Source organism: Lipotes vexillifer, unplaced genomic scaffold, assembly GCF_000442215.2.
Source record: "Lipotes vexillifer unplaced genomic scaffold, Lipotes_vexillifer_v1.1 scaffold493, whole genome shotgun sequence".
Classification (NCBI taxonomy): Eukaryota; Metazoa; Chordata; class Mammalia; order Artiodactyla; family Lipotidae; genus Lipotes; species Lipotes vexillifer.
Window position 1 is genome coordinate 1796289 of NW_006786277.1, and position 9619 is coordinate 1805907.

Here is a 9619-nt window from a genome sequence, read left to right on the forward strand (position 1 = left end):
TCAGCAGGATATAAAATATAATGTTGTCATTGTTATTATTTTAATTCATGTTGATTCATTTTCATAAAATATAGACAAGAAGTAAAATGGGTGAGGAACATTACAAATTTTCCTAAAAATGCCCCTTTTATCAGGTCAGTTCTACCAGTATACAAGTCTGATGGTTTCCTATTATACAATGACTTAATTTCAAACCCTTCTGAAACTCTTTTGGGCTTTCAATAGTATGCCCAACTCATGGTAATATTCTTCCTTTTTAAGCAGGATTATCTCCCTCCTGTTTCTTGATTTTTTTTTTTTATTACCTTTCTTCTACTTATAAAGTCTTTATTCTCTTCTCTCCTGCCACCATATCGCTGCATATCATCTTTGTTCTTCAAGGCCCAGACCTAAATCTCACCTAAACACAGAGCACACAGTCAGTAAATAATTGTTGATTGATTGCATATTTGAAAGAATAAAACTATAAAACAAAATGATCCCAGGCTATAAACTATAGGAAAATAAGTGGTGGATGACACAGTATATATTGCATGTGAGTCAATCATAAAATATGACATAAAACCTATGTTAGGTACATTATGTCATCTGTTGATACAATTTCATATCTCATAAAATAATATTAAAATCAATAATGGTCTGATAATTTTAAAAATAAAGAAAGTTGCAATTTTATAATGAGTGGTAATAGAGAATGTCTATATTTAGCCAAGTATTCTCATTCTTTGTGGTTTATTTCTCTAAACAATAAATCATTCATCCTTTTACTCCATCTATTCAAATCTTATACTCTCATAAGGTCCAGCTTGAGTCTTATCTCTCTGAAGCTTTCAAAAAAATAATTACACTGAATGTTAATCTCTACCTTATGTTTTAAACTTTTTTTTTAATTTAATGCACACTATTTTGTGTTTATACATTGCCTCATAATTCTTTCATAATTTTATCTATTATTTCCTACCAACTAAAAATAGTGTCCTCCATCATCATGCTATTTATTTTTTTTTACAAAAGATATAGTAAATAATCAATAAATTGTGCTTGAATTAAAATGGAAAAGACTTTAACCAAGAAAAGCTGCTACATCCTAATTTTTTGAAAATTACATACCCTAAACTGTGTTTGGTGACTGTGCATAGTTACATAAAGTTTGCACATGGAGTGAGCGTAATTTTTGCAATAATAATTGAGCAAAATGGTTTCAATATTATGAACAAAAAATCACATGGTTAGTCAATTTGAAAATGTTAACTAGAATCAGATATTCTTAGCTGCTTAGAGAAACCTAAGAGAGGTGTTAAAATAAAATACATATGAAGTGTAGATATCTTTAATAGAAAAGATATAAAAAATTAAGGGATCAGTCATTTTATCAAGGAACATCTGACATAGAGGTTTGTAAACTTCAATGGACTCTTGGGTTGTTTCCTTATCTTGGCTATTATAAATAATGCTGCAAAGAACATGGAAGTGCATATAACTTTTTGAGTTAGTGTTTTCATTTTTTTCTATAAATACCTGGAAGTGGAATTGCTCGACTATATGGTATTACTTCAGTTACTGTATTCTTCAGCTTTAATTGGTTCTTTTTTATATTTTCTAATTCTTTGCTCAAGTTCTCACTTTGCTCCTTCATTCTTCTCCAGAGTTTGGTGAGCATTTTTATGACCATTGCTTTGAACTATTTATTAGGTAAACTACTTATCTCCAATTCATTAGGGTGCCCCCCTCCCCAGGTTTTAACTTTTTCTTTTATTTGGAACAAATTCCTCTGTCTTCTCCTTTTGATGGTCTTTCTATGTTTGTTTCTGTAAATTAGGTGAGACAGTTACCTCTTCTGGCCTTAAAGGTATATCCTTATGTAGGAGTGTCCCTATCCAAACTGCATGTGCCCAGTGACTTTGGTGGGGGGATAAAGTTGAAATGTATACAAGTCTGGGCCTTTCTTGGCACATGCCAGGGTCACTGCCTTGGCAGTAGGGCTGGAGCCAGAAGTGATACAGGCTGGGGCTTTTCCAGGGGCATTCCAGGGACTACGGCTTTGGAGAGAAGATTGGAGCTGAAGGCTGGTGTGAGCCAGGGCTTCTCCTAGGTTGTGCTGAGGGCTATCAGTTTGGCTGGGGAGACTGGAGCCAAATAGCATTATCTTCTCAAGCATTGCTCCTGCCCAATTTCTTTTCCCCTTTCTTTCTACAACTACTATTTCATGTATGTAAAGCCTTTTCAGTGTATCATTTCTCTCTCTCTCATGGTCTTTTTTGATGCATTTTCCATCCTTTTGTTTTTCTATGCCTCTTATGGATATTTTTTTCTGTCCTGTATTCTATGCAAGTAATTCTCTGTATCTGTGTCAAATATAATGTTGAACACACTCAGAGTTTTAAATTCATTTATTGAATTTTTTATTTCTCTGTCAAAATTTTCAATCTTTTTGGAAATCCTTAAGCATAGCCATTTTAAATTCTGTGTCTCATAACTCTATTTTCTGGATTAACTGAAATGATGTTTCTACTTTCATCATTTTTCTACATTCTAAAATATGTAATCTTATTATACATCTTGTTACTTTGACAAAGTGCCAGGCTTTATAGTATTTAGAAATAATTTGAGTTCTAGAGTGAATATACCTTCCTGCAGAGAGAATATACTTTTGTTTTTGCAGATGGCTAGAGGTATGTGCAATTTCAGATCACATAATCCACTTCTGAGGGGATGAGTTGAAACTGTGCTTCAGTGCCTGCAATGACTAATCAATTTCTGCTATTTTCTTACTCTTAGCATGCAAAATTTTAGGACTTATCATAAAGCGTGAGAGCCCTTGATTCCAGTTTTGCCCTCAGGCTCTATAAGGCTTTCAAAACCTTGTTTAGCCCCTCAAAACTTCAGCCACCTCTACGGTAGTCAACGAAATCCCCTAAGTAAAAAATCTCAAGTGAGAGCACCTAAAATTCTGGGCTCACTGTTGAAGGTTCCTTTCCTCTCTAACTCTCCTAAGTCTGGACACCACAATTCCTTATTAGCTTTTTAACTTTCCATTGTCTTTAGATTCATTTTTCTAGCTTTTCTTTTCAGTGTGGGAGGTTTTTTTTCTTAGTTTATTGTGGAAGTGGCACCTTTCAAAGGGCATTTTTAAGTAGGTAAATCACCAAATAAATAGAACAATAAATGACAAATCAAGTCAATAAAAATATAAACGAAAAATGTGAGTCATAATGATTGAAAATCCACCACTCATAAAGCGTGTAATAGTTCTTAGCTGTTCAGTAAATCACTGCTGTTATTTAAAGAGGATTTTCCTAGAAAAAAGTTAAGATAGATAATTAAAGATTCTCCTAATATAATTTAAGCTGTAGTTTGTTGAAGGACCAATTGTAAACAATACTACTGAAAGAGAAATTTTCAGCTCCTTTCATCTAAGAAGATTTTATAGTTACCCAGATTCAAATTTTCTTTTGAGATAAGCAACTGAAATATTAAATTAACTGATGGTGAACATATTAGCATTATGAGTCAAACTGAAAGAATAATCAAAGGGATAACTGAAATTGAAAGGAATCTCTCTAAGAAACTTGAAAGACCTCCAGGATAAAATTATAGAAATGACTAAAATAAGTTACATGCTAATATAAGTGGCCATTCTTTCGAAGTATTGACTGACTAACTCCCTGTAGATAAGAGGTTTAAAAGATGACCTCTAGACCAAATCATTTTACTAATTACTACAAAAAAATAAAATTGAGAATAGAAAAACAATAGAGAAAATTAATGAAATCAAAATCTGGTTCATTGTAAATTTCTAGCCAGACCAACAAAGACAAAAACAGGGAAAACACATATCATGCCATAGGGAATGAAGGGGACATTGCTATAGACCCTATGGACATTGAAGGGGTAATCAAAGACTACTATGAATGATGAATGCCTATGAATTCAACAGTTTAGATGAAATGAACTGGCACTGCTTGAAAAACACAAATTGTCTGTATCTATTAAAGAAAATAATTGATAATTGAAAATTTTCTAGCACCCAGCCAGATAAAGAAAATCCCAGGTAAGATGACTTCACCTATCAAGTACAATAAGGCATGAAGAGAAATAAAAGGCATTTGGATTTAAAATGATGAAATATAACTGTCTCTATTGTTAGACAACTTGACTCTCTACATAGAAAATCCCCAAAGGATCCACTAAAAAGCTAACGGCACTAATAAAGGAAGTTTAATAAGGTCAGAGCATACAGGGTCAACATTCAAAAGAAGATACTTATTTTTCCCTCAAGATATATATTTATGTATTTTCTAATTAATATTATATGGAAAGAAAATTTAGTTGCCCTTCAAAATATTGTATTCCTCTCCTAAGCTTTCAAGTAAATGTCATCATAATATGAAACAGTTCTACTTTCAAAACAGTCTATCCTTTTTTCTCAATTTTCACTGTCACCACCCCACACTAAGTCATGCAATCTTCAAAATGTCCTTTATAGATTCTTGGAGGGCTTCAAGAGATACTTTCAGGGGTCTGCAATGTCAAAGTATTTTACTAATATTACTAAGATGTTATTTGCCTTTTTTTGTGCACATTTTCACTGATGTAGCAAAATAATGGTGAGTAAAACTCAAAACCTGATTTCCCAATTTCTAAAGATTTTTGTAGTAAGAGGTGATGATATTAATGAATATCATACAAAAATTGTGTCAACATTTGAGGGATGTGTAAAACTCAGTGAACTATTATTTTCCAAATGACCAATGCATAATAGCATAATATAATGCATGGGTAAGATCCATTCAAAGTGAAAAATAGAACAGTGGATTTTAGTGAAATAGAGTAAGAAAAGCTCCTTAGTATAGTTTCAGATTCCACACTGCAACTAAACTTTCAGGAACTACAACTTGGTCTTGATGTTTTACCAAAGAAAAATATCCACAATTATCTGAAAAACTATTAACATGTTCCTCCCTTTCCAACTATTTTTTATGAAAAATGTCAATCAAGATAGTATATGACAACAGATTACATGTAGAAATAGATATGATAATTCTTTTATGGAAGATATGCAGAAAAATGTAAATAATGCTAATCTTCTCAGCAATTTTCTTTTGGAAAACATAGATTTTTGAAGTAAAAATATTTAATAATGGTAGTATATTATGGGCTTATTATTGTGATTCCTGAAATGAATTAGTAAATATGTATCTATAAAATTCAAAGTTCTAATTTATAATATGGTAAATATATACAGATATAATCCACTTACTCAAATTTTTTGGAGTACTCAATTTTTTAGAGTATTAAGAGTCTCTAAATCCAAAGAATTTGAAGGCTTATCTCATAGTGAAATCTATCACCTCATGTATTTGTGAACACTGAGTAATCATCTTCCATAATCTTATTCTAATGGGCAAAATATTTAAAAATACATATACTAGTTCCCAAAATGTTTAAGTAGTTTTTCTGCTGGCTTTAATTCCTAAATTTAGAGAAAGAAAGTTGTATCAAAAAATGTTCTTTATAAAAAAAAGTCATGATATTTATTGCTGGTCCTTAGGAATAGTAGGTGTTATTTTATAAATTTTATAAAATGTGATCAAAACCATTTGCCTTCTTTTAAAGGAATAGGATAAGGCAGTAAGGATTGAAACACAGATACACACACACACACACACACACACACACACACACACACATACCAACTTACCCTCTTCTCTTGTACCATCTTTCCCTGTATGATCTTGTTTAATATCATAATGAGAATGAGAGAAAAAATATATAAAAGTTTACATATTTGCAATACAGATCATTGTGTTTTTTTCCTAGTCATATGCATTGTAAGTCCATTTCAGTACCCTCCTTAAAATTGAAGGGTCAGTTTTGGACCATTCCAGACTCAGTTGAATTCTGCTCCCTTCCCTGACTATTCATAAGACTACATGATCTGGCTTTTGCATATCTTTCCAGCCTTTCTCTCTACACTTTCCATTATTTATTAGATTTTGTCTTCTCTTTTTATCTCCTACTCATGGACTGAACTCTTTCTCTTAATCACACGGGACAAGCTGTTTATTATCTGAAAATGTTTGACCTTTCTATTTCTTGTGCATGGTACAGCTTCCCCCAGCTCTGCAGACTGCTTTCTTCTTCTCATTTTTCATTTCTAAAGTAATAAATTATCTCTTAAATGACACCATCCTTGACAATTTTGTCTATAAGGGTGAAAACCTTCTCCCCTGAACCCATCAGTATGTATCGCATCACTCTACTCTTTTTTTTTTTTTCATTCGACTTTGAAATGTTCTGGTTTGTTTTTTCACTGGCTTATTGTCTTGCTCCTATACAACAATGTATATTCTCATGAAGGAGGGGCTTTGCAAATCTTTCTTGTTAAATATATCTCATTAAACAGTCATGGAATAACTTAATTGGTAAATTAATGAATTAAGACTGAATTTGAAAACAGTGTATTTAAGTTATGAAAGCATATCTTCCTTTAATTAGAGTTCCCTTGCACAAGTCACTTAAGCCTCCAGGTTTTCAACTATAACATGTAAATAAAATAATTTTTTTCAAATTTTCATGAACATTTAATTAGACAATTGCATATTTTAAAGCATTTACCAAGACAAATTATTATTCAAATTAGATGAGTTATGACACCAAATAATCATATGCTATAATTCTGACTGCACACAACCTGAGGAATATATCTAAGGCTAAAAATAAAAATTCATAATAAATTAGAAAGTCATGACTTCTCCATGAGCATAAAAATAATACATGGCTATAGAAGAACTCATTAATATAAAAGGAGTTAATTTAAACAGTGGTTTTCCAGTAGTCACTGGTACACACCTTTCCTCTTTTTGCCTTTTGAAAGGCAACTGTTCCATACTTCAGTCTTCCTTTTGAAACTAAAATATACATTTTTTATCTACTCATGGCTCACAACCAACAAGAAGATAATAATTACTGTATATACAGAGAAAAGAAGTCTTGAGAAATATTAAGAGGTCCACTATCCACTGCAAGCATATCTGCAGTTCTTTTAAGGTTTCAACTGAAAGAAAAAGAGAGCCTCAAAAACTTTGTTCGTTGACTTAACATTCTGTAATGAGAAAACACAACATGAATCAGGTTAGAATGATTAATTTAGACTCTCACCAAGAAAGACCCAATACTACATTCCTTTCTTATTCAGGACAACAATTTGAAATTCTTATTTCAATGCTCTAAAGAGAAGGGAGAAAGACTTACAAGATTACACAAATTGGAAGAGAGCTTAACAATCATTCAGTGAGATGGATTCCTACCTGGGATTCCATGGCCTCTAAAAGTTCTCTAACTCATCTCTGAAATACTTTAATATAACAAATACCCAAAGAGAAATAGACATTTACCCACAGTAAGCCGACTAAAGTATTGATTCTTTCTTTTGGTTATAATTATATCAACTGAGTCTGAGTTTATGTCATGTGGTACTTATTTAAAATATAGAAGTAAAGAAATTATTCTTTAATAATGTATTATGCTTTAAGAGATGGTGGCTAAAGAATTTTTCAAAACTTCAAGTTTGTAATAAGGGCAGCTTAACAAATAGTTCGAGGGAATCAGCTGGAGACAAATTATCTAATACAATTTTCTCTTTTTGTAAATAAAGTATCAAAAACCCAAAGTGCATATAAGTGGCCCAAGGTTATTCAGTTTCTTATTTCCATGTATATAAATGCAAATGTTATTATGTGAATCTAGTGGAGATTTGTGTCCATTAAAGTGAAGCATCACCCATATTACTATACTTAATTTGAAAAAGATGAAGATCAATCACATTTCTTCCTAGCCACCCTTAGCTGGAAAACCCAAATGGCTACTTAGTATTTTGTATTATATGGGAGAGGATTCCATTTTCCAAAAGACAAATCAGAGTAAATAGCTGACAGAAATAAAGACAAGTCCATGATATTCATGAAGTCAGTGTTTGAAATCAAGATGTGTGATGCAAAATGTTAAAGTTTACCCCTTATAGAAAGAGCCACATTATTTAATTATTAGAACATGGATTTAATTAATATTTTTATCTTAAAATCAACATTGTCTTTACATCTATGAATCAGTCTAAAATATTTTTAATCTGTCATCTTGAATTACCCTGAACAGTTTCCCTTTATCAGAAAAATTGGGGGTTCGTTGAAAACTGCAGTAAGCATTTTCAAAAATCGTTTATAAGTTGGAAGAGCTTAGGCTTCGGAGTCAGATGTGTCTGAATTTGAATCTAAATTCTACCATTAACTACTAATGAGCTCTTTTTCAAATTGTTAACTTCAGTTTCCTCATTTGTAAAATGGGGTTAATAGTACCTAATTAATGGGGGTACTGAGAGAATTGCTTATATGTTTTTTAATCAACAAATGGTAAGCATTATGAGAGTCTAAAAAACACCTTCAGTTACTTGTCTTTTTAAAGCATTTGTTGAATTAATAGGATAAATAAATGAATGAAAGTAAAGGCATAATAAAATAATCACATGTAAATTGATTGAATGCCTTGAATAGAGTGGCAGCTATAACGGTAATTACCATTTATAATAAAAAATACCTAGATATTATTGGCCACTAAGACTCTGTTTATCTATACTCTCCATAGTGAAATTGAATAGTTCAAAAGAAAACATTCGTTAGAAACCTTCCTCATAAAATATCTAATTGGGGCTCTAGCAGTTATTTAAAACTAATCAAAAATTCTCCCTATTACCATCACTTTTAAGACACATATTCACTGATGCATTGGCTAAAATTCTTCAGGATAAAAAGCTCTGATTTGCAGTGTTTTCCTTTTTCTGTGGTATAAATAAACACTTAATTCAAAGATAATTTCTCAACTTCTCCATACCACATATGCAGCCAATTCTATTTTATAAGTAAAAACAGGAGCTTAGGAGGATGTGCTTAGGATTATTTAGCAAGATGAAATTAGTTTCAAAACATGTTATCTGATTTCAAAATCTGAAGACTTCTTTAATTTATTAGGAAAAAATAGGCCATAGGCTTACTTCAGACATTTTTGGTATCCTTAAATATAAAAAACAGGTAGTCATATCAACTTACACCTAAATGCTGATTGATGACAATGGGAACAGACACATTATCCCAACTGTTGAAGTTGGGATATCTCACTAATTCATAATATGGTAATCATTTTGAGAGTGAGTAATATTTGTTGAGCCTTCTGTTATATGCTAAGCATGAAGGTTCAAATATGGAGATTATCAAACATGATCTCATAAGCCATTACTTTCTTATGTCTATTGGTGTTGCAGGCTCTTTCTCTCTGTTTTGGTATGATGAAATTGTAAGTCCTTTAAAAATTCTGGATTCTTTACATTAGATACGGTCTAGCTGGTCTTTGTATGTCTTAATATGTGCTTTCCAGAAATTAATAAAACATTCCAGATAAGATTTAACTACAGTAGTTTTAAAAAGACTAAATTACTACCTCCCTTTTTTTTTTTTTTTTTTTTTTTTTTGCTGTATGCGGGCCTCTCACTGCTGTGGCCTCTCCCGTTGCGGAGCACAGACTCCGGACGCGCAGGCCCAGCGGCCATGGCTCACGGGCCCAGCCTCTC